Consider the following 4,317-nt stretch of genomic DNA (forward strand, 5'->3'; position numbering starts at 1 on the left):
TTCACCCACAGTGCCACACCTTGCTACTAGAGGAACCATTGTTTATTCAATTTCATTATCATTAGTTCATCACACTTAAAACTGGACAGTCTATGAAAACCTAAAATTCAACGAAAATTCAATCTCGCTTAAGAGAACATTGTAAACTAACAATTCTTGATATCACATGCCTCATATGATCCATTTGAAACCATAGAGAATTACGTTGTTTTGTGTGTCACTGTTCCAAAAGACAAAAGAAATTTAAACAGCTAAAACATCTTGAAAGTGCACCAAGCTTATGAAGCCTCAAATAAAACTTTAATTTCCTGTAATACTCCTGTCAAATCAAATTATTTTCTGTACACCACTTTTGCAAAAATGGTCTTCTACTTCCTTTCATTCGACCTAGATCAGCTGAGACCTAGAGAAGGATCAAGACGGCTTGTGATTTCTCTAAGGAGACAGAAATCTTTCTTTTCTCCTATCTCTAGAAAGTGACCTGCTCCGGCTTCTGGAAAAGCTTCTCTTTCTCAGGGATCTGCTTCAAGGTGGAGGACTCCTGCGGTGATCATCTTGAGGACGACCCCAAGAGGGAGGCGGACCATGATACGGACTTCTCTTTTCACCATTCGACAACTCCACTTACACGGCAGCCACATGGTGTTCTTCCATCTAGCTTGCAGACAGAATCAGCAGCATCTCAGGGATCCTCAAATTCGTCGAAAGCAAAGCCTGAGGGTTTTGAGCAGCCCTCACACTTCACAGTGATCCATAATAGCCAAAAGCCTGTTCTAATTCAGTCTTGTTCCTACTATTTCCAAGATTGCCTACATAAATCTTACAGTCCAAGGGACGGGAATCATAATGTATTTTGAGAACTTGAGTTCAAAAGGCCCAAGCTCAAATCTGACAGGCTCACTGCTTCCCTCTGGCTATGCTCCCACAGATGTTTTCTGTCCCGCAGTAGCATCCACGAAATGGCCTCAGCCTGCTTACTTGTATCTTTCAGAACAAAGTGCTCAAAGGCTGCACTAAACCCAACCCATATCAATAATATAATTAATAAAATTTTCCACAGGCTTGCCTGGAGTCCAATCTAATGGGAGCATTTTCCTAATAAAATTGTCTCTTTTCAAAGGACCCAATTCTATGCCAAATTGGCATAAAAACTAACCAACACCACATGTATGGACACATGCACCTATGTAGCATACACATGTAAACACAATAACAATAAATTAAATAAAGATTTTTTAAAGAGTTAATAAGAAAACATCAACAAAGGTCTTAGCATGGTGCCTGGCATGTTGAAACCATATGACAGTGCCATCTATTAGTAGGGACGGTTTTATGTGATACCAAAAGAGTCGTTACTAACAAGAAAGTGGTCATCTCTTTGTAGGATTGGGGTTTAGGGATTAAATCAAGCAGGGAATGAATTACATTACCTGGGGGAAATCATACAACTATAAAAGATGGGCAGATTACAGAGAGCTCTGTAAAACCATTGATTTTGTTCCAATTTACTAGCTATGAGAGCCATAAATTCTCTGAGACTGTGAATTCTAGTCTGTAAAATGAAAGTTGCAATATATATATATATATATATATATATATATATATATATATAATAGGACTGTTACAAGGATTTAAAAGTTTATTTATGTGAAAATATTGCACAGTGCACAATAATAATTCAAGGAAAGGGGTATAAAAAACACAAAAATTAAAAAAATGGAAAAGAGAGAAACAGTAGTTTGAAGGCTGGAGAGTATTAAACCAGTCATAATATTATGTAACAAATTAGCCTCCAAGCCAGAGACTTACAACATTCATTATGTCCGTTTTGCAGGGTCAGAAGTTCAGCTATTACTTACTCTGTTTTATAATTTCTCTTAAGCCTCCGTACAAATATTGGCCCAGGCTATAGTCCTAGCACAGCACACGTTGGGAAAGATCAACATCCAAGTACACACAAGGTGGCTCTTCTCAACTCCCTGATGACGATCTTGTATAAGACATACTTAGTTTCTTACCATGGCTGCTCCATGGAATACTTGACAAGATGGCAACTCACTTTATCAGGAGAAAAAAGGAAAGAGAACATACTGACTCTTTTATATATATATATATATATATATATATATATATATATATATATATATATATATATCTTTTAATATATATAGTGAATTATATATATATATATATTCAGCATTATGCACAGGTGAAGTACCAGTACATAGTGGTATTCTAGAAGCCTCTTAATTACCCTTTTGAGCACTGACGATGTTATCTATAAGGATATGGGATCTGCAGCCATAATGCACACCTTAATAATGTCTTAACAAATTTAACATTCTGACGAACTTACTTGACCTATTTCCTTAATTGCTTCTCTTACAAATGTTAAATAAAGTAATTACATATCAGGAGTAAAGTAATTAACACTTCTTGATATATAAAGCACTTAGAATAGCCAAAAGAAAATCCTAAATGTTCGCTTTATTCAGTCATTGACAAGTGAGTCGTTGTCATTGTCATCGTTATTTAGTCAAATGATGGTCATTGTCACCTTCACACTTATTTGTAAATTTTTGAAAACAGACAAACTAAACCTAATCACAGTTACACAGAATAAAAGCAAAATGACCCAAGTGAGTCCATCTCTTCTTCCAATACTTAGGCATCCTGGGAAAACACATTGCCTGGCTCAGGTTGACAGTATAAAATAAGTTCTGTAAAGAGGGGAACTAAAGTATTCTGTTGAAACAAGTCACATGGGAGTAAGTCAAGGCAAGTTTCCCACGTCTTACACTGGGATACTCCATGACTTCATTGGCAAAGAGACTATTTACAGTAATTTCTCTGGAACAAACATGTGATTTCGGTCAAATGTTGCAAGTCAGAACACTGAATCTTATACCCCAACCCTTGACAATACCAAATCCTGAAGTTCTGAAGAAGAAATCCTAGTTTTTATAAACGATGGAAGCTGTGAATTCTGCAGTGAATTTTAAACATCTATTTACAGCAGAGAAATTGTATTACTTCTAGCTCCTCGTTTTTATTGCTAGTAAGCCTCCCAAAAATACTGCTTGTGAAATATTTCCCTTTTCTCTTGGGTGATAATGAATTTCCCAATGGAAATTGAACAGTTTTGTGATGTACATAATAACTCAAATGTTTGAGCATGTTGTAGTATAATATTTTAATTGTCTAATCAACATAATATTTATGTAAGAATTTTAAATCAGGGTGTAAAATTACTCAGTGCTTCTGAAGAATTACATAGGTGAAGGAGACTCTTGAAATGAAATACCCTGAAGGTCTCATTTTAAGTATGGATTAATGACACCAGAATAATACCAATAAATGTCTAATTTATATAAGTTCTGGAGGATCACATAGTAATAGCACATATAGTTTTAACAATATTGTCATTTTTGGGTCAAGTGCTCTGTCAAAGTCTTCCATTTGTATCATGTAATTCTTACATCGAATTCTATATTAAGTGCAAAATGAGTTTGTGTGTGTGTGTGTGTGTGTGTGTGTGTGTGTGTGCACGCGCGCACGCACACGCGCACACGCACATGGGCGCCTACACTTTCTAGAAAAGGAACCAGAGAATGCAATGCCTGAAATAAGAAAAAAGCAAAAGCAAATCATGGCAGCTCACACCTGTAATCCCAGCACTTGGAAGGGTGATGTAGGAGGACTACAACTTCAAGGTCAACTCTCAGTACAGTGATAATTTGTTCAAAGAAGGAAGAAAGGAATGAATAAACGAACAAAGAGAGGAGAAGTAAAGGAGAGAAGGAAGAAAGAAAACAGAATAAAAGCAGTGAGGTTTACTGGCAGGAATAGAAGTTTGCTACGGGCTCACAACACCCAGCTCTCCCATCCTGCCTTGTTCCTTCATTTTCAGTGATTTCCCAGGTGACCTAGGAAGTGGAGACCTTGGTAAATGTTAAAACATCTGAGTGCTGTTAAAAATACAGTCTTTGCATGAGCATTTAGTGTTAACAATAATCTCAACAAAGTCTTTTACCTTTGAAATATGACCATGTTTAGGCAGCCGGCATATATGTGATTTCCTCTTCAATACAAATCCCAAATTTACAAATGCAGATGTGAAGGACTTCCCACTGCAGAACTCGAATATAACTCTCTACAAGAGCCCAGGATAACAGCAGAGCCCCACCTTACCATCTGGAAGATGTCTGCAGACCACAATACTGTTTTCCTGCTATCTGGGATCAGAGTGGGTGCTTGGAATTTGGGGAGTGACAGGCTACTAACACTTCTAACAGAGAACTGAGTGAGTCTCCGGCT

The 4,317-nt window shown here is 37.0% G+C and overlaps 1 pseudogene; it reads right to left on the reverse strand.

Annotated features, from left to right (window-relative positions):
• Window positions 1-368: 368 nt before the first annotated feature.
• Srsf3-ps4 (serine and arginine rich splicing factor 3, pseudogene 4) lies at window positions 369-4,050 on the reverse strand (annotated as a pseudogene).
• Between the last annotated feature and the right edge of the window lie 267 nt (window positions 4,051-4,317).

The sequence above is a fragment of the Rattus norvegicus genome, chromosome 3, assembly GCF_036323735.1.
Source record: "Rattus norvegicus strain BN/NHsdMcwi chromosome 3, GRCr8, whole genome shotgun sequence".
NCBI lineage: Eukaryota > Metazoa > Chordata > Mammalia > Rodentia > Muridae > Rattus > Rattus norvegicus.